Raw genomic sequence first — 7137 nt, forward strand, 5'->3', positions numbered from 1 at the left:
CATTCAAGTGGCTCTTACTTGTTCAAAACAGTGCACCTTTCTCCCGATTTCATTAGTTCCACTCAAAAGCCAAACCAACCACCCCACACTTTAACTTTTACAGAGTTCATAACAAATCAAGTGCTCATGAGAGGTTAAAAGGTTCAAATAGATGATTAATTGAAACAAATGGGTAAGGCTTGTAATGTGGTTGCCAAAGAAACATGATTACAGGCTCAAAGGGGTTAACTACGATACATAACAATTAGGCGGGTAAAATATACATATCTGGCTCAACAAAGAAATGCCTATATCACTTCCAAGACTGAACAAAACTACTATTTCGCTTTGCAAACACACGGGGCAAGTTCTAGGCATCAAATGCAATGCATAGAATAACACCCAAACCTCACACACACATGGCGCATAACTCACTCAGGATTGGACTCATCAAGACGCTCTAGTCAAAGCAGTTAAGCAAAGTTAAGAACATACAATTTAAGGTACTTATACAAGAGTCAAAAACTGAGCCTAAGCGTCACAACCAAAGTACTCATTATTCTCAAGGCATAACAAAGTCAAGAGATATTGCTTCAATTCAAAACATAACACAATGACTCCTACTCCCCAAAAAAACTAACTACACCCGGTTCAAACAAAACCCTTAGAAAAGAACTGCGGCACAAAGAAAAACCAAGGGGTAATTGCTACACTACCTAACAACAGAAAATCTTTTTGTTTTTTTCTTTAGACTTAAATCCCTCAAGAAAATTGTCTAATAGATCCATCGTTGGGAAAATTCCAAACTTTTTTTCTCGTTTTTCTAAAAAATAAAAAAAAAATATTCAACTAAAATAGCATAGAAAGTCACCCAGACAATCTCCTCACCCCACACTTAAAATTGTGTATTGTCCCCAATGCACACCATACTAATAAGAGGGTAAAAGAAACTCCCTGGTAGGCCAAAGGCCGAAGCACTAACAACTCATGGGGTACTTAGACTTCTCCCAAGCTTGGTCCTTCGTGCGGGTACCTCACACTTAGTTCCAACCATTTGGTTTGCTGTTGCATCCTTCCAATAGCTTTGCTTTCCATGTTCCTAGAAATCAAAAATCGACACTACAAGAATAATACAATAAAAAAAACTAAATTAAAAATAAAAAAATAAAGCTGGGTTGCCTCCCAACAAGCGCTTGATTTAATGTCGCGGCATGACGTGAATCACTTTTTGCCTCCACCTCGAGCTTATGAATTGAACCCCAAGTTTTGATTCAAGCTTATGATTATGGTCATGGGGCGGTGGAACGAATCTAACTGGCCCAAGAAAATAATGTAGTATTCTGCACTCCTTGGCCTTTGTATGAGGTATGTACTCCTGACTTTCTGGCAAGAATACTTCCAGAATATAAGCACCTTGTACCTCATTCCTTGACTCTTCAATTGGTTCGGATGACTCTATTTCCAAACATAATGTGGAAAAATGCTTGGAGTGTGGACCAATGCGCTCAAACACATGAACTTCAGGACTTTCAACATCCTCAACATCAATGATACTAGAGTCAACAAAATTTATATCCTCAAAGTCCTTGGCTGGCTCTAGTCTCACTTCTTCAACATTAACATCCTCAAATTGTAGTTGGTTAGGTTGTTGATGTTCTACTCTGACATCCCCAATTAACACCTGGAATTCATGCTCTTTTGGCTACTATCCTCAATATTGGCTTGTTGAGCATTAAAAGCTCCAACCACTTGACTTAATTGAGCCTCCAACTTGCGAATAGTTGCCTCTTGCCTTTCTATCTGCAATTTTTTTTCATTATTTTATTTCAGAAGGCACTTTAACATATCATTGATCTCCTTCAGGTCTGCATCCCCAGGTTCTTTGTTCCTGTTAACTTCGCAAGAAAAGGTAGAACCATCATAGTAAGGGGTTGGGGGAAGATAAGAAATATAAGCACAACCATAAAAGTGACCATTTTTACCACGACACACATCACACACATTCCACAAATAAGATTGAGTTGGTGCACATAACTCACTCTCAGGAACATTTTGAAAATTTTGCCACGGGTGGTTTCCTTCACAATATGTATAGAGATCAATAGTAGAATTATCTACACCTAAATTCCCATAATTCCAAGATGTCATGTTTCTCAAATCAACAGTTATTAAAAAAACAAAAAAAAACAAAAAGAAATAAAAGTTCAAACTTGAACCATAGCAATATATACAGCTACAGCTACACCTTTAGTTCCCCGGCAACGGCGCCAAAATTTGATCACGCCCAACTCTAGTCCTAAAAAGGATAAGCGGTCGCTGCAAATATAATCCGGTCTAAAAGTCCGGAGTCGAATCCCACAGAGAACTAAGGCTTAGCTATATCTGTTTAATATCATTAAGAAGATAAGTTTGAATAATTTTCTAAATTATAAAGATTGAGATTTATATTTCTAACTAATTAACTAGCAAATACTAGAAAACGGTAAAATTATCAACTAACGAGACAAAGGGTTGGAGACTAAATTATGGAGGTCTAGAGTTATAATTTCCCCAATTGTCGGAATCCTTCTAGCTATGTTCCCTACAATTTTGCCAATGTATTCTCTACTGACTGTGAGCACTTTAGGTGCCGTAATTCTCTCTCGAGCAACTACAACAATTTACTAGACATATTCTCTCGAACTAAGCTAGTTGGGTTTATCTAACCGCTCATTATGACCACGTCAAGGCTTTGTTATTTCTAAATCTGCCTTTAAACACACTGTATTGATTTCTCACATACGTTAGGAGTGATGTTGTTCAACAACTACCTAAATATGTACTCTCTCTCGAGCAGTACACACTAAATAGGCATAGTCAATCGATGGCCATTCAATCAACAACAGTAAACACGTAGTTGAACAAGTAGAGAAATCCAACGGCTCAATTATATAAAATATAACAAGAATTTATCCTACAAAAGGTTCTATCAAAACCCTAGATAACAAATTAGTTATTCATAATAGTATGTAAAACTACAATACTAAAAGTCATAACCAATAACGAAAAATAGGAAGAGGAAGGAAAAACTCGTAGAAGAACTCTCCACCTTGCTCCTATTGTGTCTCTGCCTCCTTAGGTCGAATCTGTGTCAAAAATTGGTCTCCTCCCTCAAAAATATCGTTTTTCCATGTATATATACCAAGTAAGGTCGGGCCCAAACTATTATACCTTCTCCTACGCGAAAAAGGACAACTTTTTCAGGTCTGGACGCCGCGGTCGCAGTCAACCGCGGTACGAACGCGGTATATGACAAGTATACTGCCTCAGCCCCCCTCAGGTCCGCAGTCGCGGTTTCGACCGCATTTTTAACCCTGTTTCGTTTGGAATTTGGAATAATGTAAAACATAAAAGTTGTATCCCTTTGCGTTATCTTTCTAACCATATATTGTGGAGCCCAAATGGAGTTCTGAGTGAAACGTTATGTGCATTTTACTAGACAGTATGCAATATACCTACTCGATTCTTCATTTTGTTGCTCTATCATCCGTTGATCCACAAATACGATCCCGGCTTAATTCCTTGGGCTTTTACTCTGACTTCAAAGCTCCAAATCACTTGAATTCATTCCATAACATCTATATAGCTCGGAATCACTCCTACAAGGCATAAAATACACCGTTAGTGCAAAACACTAGCGATTAAAGCGCAAACTCAAATAAAGTGCAGTAAATTAGAGTGCAATAATCGACTAAAAAACATAATTATAGCCTATCATCAAGTTGTAAAGTCTTTGTAATAAAATTATTACAAAGTGGCTTGTAAGAGAGTGTTACAAGTTATAAGGGATTAAGAGGTTAATTCCTAGGTTGCATAGGTTGTAATATGAAAATTGCTCAGTAGTGAAGTTGAAATTCTACAAGGGTAGGTCGTGGTATTTAATCCTGTTGAGCTGGGAATTTTCTACATAAAATTCCTCTTGTCATTTACTTACTGCAGTGTGCGTGTGTTTTGTTGAAATTGATAGAGAACCTGGTTCTCTATTGAGTTTGGTGGACCCTTATATTCTATCACTAATTTTCGAACCTTTACTAATGCAAAATCTATGAACGACTAATGATTTTTGAATTCTCATTGCACTTCAGCAATTTTGAACCTTTTCTAGTGCAAAATCTCAAATCCATAAACAATTCCTGATTTTTAAACCTTTACTAGTGTAGAATCCATGAATGATTATTGATTTTTGAATTCACATTATACTTCAGCAATTTTAAATTTTTACTGGTGCAAAATCCAAAATTCAAGATAAATTATTGATTTTTGAACCTTTACCAATGCAAAATTCAAGAAAATTCATGGACGATTCATGATTTTTATATTCACATTATACATCAGCAATTTTTTAACCTTTAATTACAAAATTCATGAAAGATTACTGGTTTTTGAACTTCTACTAGTGCAAAATCCAGAAAAATCCAGGAAAGATTCATGATTTTTTGAATTCACATTATACTTTAAAAATTGAGAACAACTGCTTCAGGTGATAAAATTCTAGGATTTTTGGATTCTGCACTTAAAAATATTCAAAGTCCAGTAATCGTTCCTAGAGTTCTTTCGTATTTTAAATATGGATGCATTGACACACCATATTTAAGGGGAAGTGCCATGGTGTATGTTATTTGCTGGTGACATAGTCCTGATTGATGAGACGCGGGACGATCATAACGAGATGTTGCAGGTTTGGAGACAGGCTCTTCAATCTAAGGGTTTCAAATTGAGCAGGACTAAGACAGAGTACCTGGAGTGCAAGTTCAGCGCCGAGTCGAGGGAAGTAGGCATGGACGTGAGGCTTGGATCACAGTTCTTCCCCAAGAGAGGTAGTTTCAAGTATCTTGGGTCGGTTATACAAGGGGATGGAGAGATCGACGAGGACGTTACTCACCATATAGGGGTGGGGTGGATGAAATGGAGGCTAGCATCTGGATTCTTATGTGACAAGAAAGTGCCATCTATACTCAAAGGCAAGTTTTATAGAGCGGTGGTTAGACCGGCCATGTTGTATGGGGCAGAGTGTTGGCCAACTAAGAACTCTCATATCCAGAAGATGAAGGTAGCTGAGATGAGGATGTTGAGGTGGATGTGCGGACACACTAGGAAGAATAAGATTAGGAATGAAGATATTCAGGAGAAGGTGGGCGTGGCCCATATAGATGACAAGATGCAGGGAGCGAGGCTCAGATTGTTCGGGCACGTGCGGAGGAGAAGCTTGGATGCTCCGGTGAGGAGGTGTGAGCGTTGGCTTTGGTGGGTACGAGAAGAGGTAGAGGACGGCCTAAGAAGTATTGGGGAGAGGTGATCAGGTAGGACATGGCATGATTGCAGATTTCCTAGGACATGACCCTTGATAGGAAAGTCTGGCGAGGTCGACCATTAGGGTTGTAGGCTAGGGGGTAGTCGAGCTTCTCCTTCTTCATACCGGTGGTGAAGCAAGTTTGAAAAGGTTGATCTTAGACGGCTTGTGGTTAATGTAGAGTCTACACTCCGATCTTTATTTGCTGGTTATTGTTATTGCATGTCATCTTTTATGGTTTTTAGGATGCTGTCACTATTTCTATGTTTTTGTTGACGATACTGATGAAATGTCTCTTCTTGTTTTATTTCCATTTTTCTGAGCCGAGGGTCTATCGGAAACAACCTATCTGCCCTATCAGGGTAGGGGTAAGGTCTATATACATACTACCCTCCCCAGACCCCACTTTATGAGATTTTACTGGGTCGTCGTTGTTGTTGTATTCCACTCAACGAATTATATTAATTTTGAACAATCATGTTCGGCCTAACTTCTTAGTCGACCCAAGTGTTTTTACTATGCAGTTTTAGATCGCGGAGACAATTTCATTAGTTCAAATTGTAAAAAAAAAAAAAAAAAAAAAAAAAAAAAAAAAATTGTTTACCACCTTTTGCCATTGTTTTTAATGAACTCTATGCATGTTACTTTCAATATCTTATGAATTTGATGTATGTTATTACCAATATATTAGCTTGAAAGAGAAGGCTTCCAAAATGATACCAAATGATTTCAAAAGTTATTGCATTCTACATCTTGGTTGGAACCTAGGAAAGTTTTGCGTTTTATGAAGCAGGAAACAAAAAGGAAGTTCAGTGAAAGAAGGACGACTGCTTCGTGACATAACAAGAAATTTGGAAGAAAAGTCAAAAACTAATATTCCGTTGCCGGGACTTGAACCCGGGTCTCTCGGGTGAGAGCCGAGTATCCTAACCAACTAGACTACAACGGATTGTTGAAGACTTTGCAGATAGCCATTATTGAATGTAAAGATAAGAGAATTATGAGCAAAAACTTAACCGAACCCGACACGCCCATCAAAATGATAACTGCGTGCTAAACTAAATGAAAGTGTGTAAAACTACTAATCTAGACTAGGCAGCATAGGCAGATTCAAGATTTGAAGTTTAAGGGTTTTGTATGCGACCGATCTCACGAGACATTTGAATTGTTGGGTTTATATTTTAATATTTGTCACTCATATATACACGGTATGAGCCAAAGCTATTGAGTTTGGTTGAAATCATAGATAATATAATACATCCGCCCCTGCATACATGATTAACAATAATGCAAGCTCAATACAATTAGCGGTAGATCCAAAAACAATAAAAATAAGAAGAAAAGAAAGTTGACAGCACTTTCTGTGCAATTTCACAAAAGAAAGGTAAAACAATTGTGGGGAAATTAAGAAAATAAAGGCAAGAACGCTAGCTAGCTATATGGTGCCTAAGAATATATACGATGTTATGAGAATTAGTCCTTTTCCCTTAGATCATTGCATAGAAAAATTAGCTACGATTCTGAATTGAAATTATCTAACAATACTAGTTGAAATGTGTTCAAGTGGAAGAATCCACTGTAACGCGTAAAGTGCTCCCTCAAGTCCAAATAAAATAGCTTATACTACTCTCGTTTCGTTTAATCCAAAGAGTTTATGCAACATTTCATTGCATTATTTGCATTAATTATCACCTAGCTAGAGTGAAGTGGTTTTCTTTCTGATTTTCAAAACGGAAATTACTTTGCAGTAAGCACTGATTTTTCCACAATATGGAATTTAGTTGATTCATTTAAATTTTCTTGATCATATGAAACAAGTATATATGCTT

General features: G+C 37.4%; 1 non-coding gene across 1 annotated transcript; it reads right to left on the reverse strand.

Moving 5' to 3' along the window:
- Window positions 1-6184: 6184 nt before the first annotated feature.
- Window positions 6185-6257, reverse strand: TRNAE-CUC. The gene has a single exon. It is a non-coding gene; the product is annotated as a tRNA-Glu (tRNA).
- Window positions 6258-7137: the final 880 nt, after the last annotated feature.

This window comes from Nicotiana attenuata, unplaced genomic scaffold (assembly GCF_001879085.1).
Source record: "Nicotiana attenuata strain UT unplaced genomic scaffold, NIATTr2, whole genome shotgun sequence".
Taxonomy (NCBI): domain Eukaryota; kingdom Viridiplantae; phylum Streptophyta; class Magnoliopsida; order Solanales; family Solanaceae; genus Nicotiana; species Nicotiana attenuata.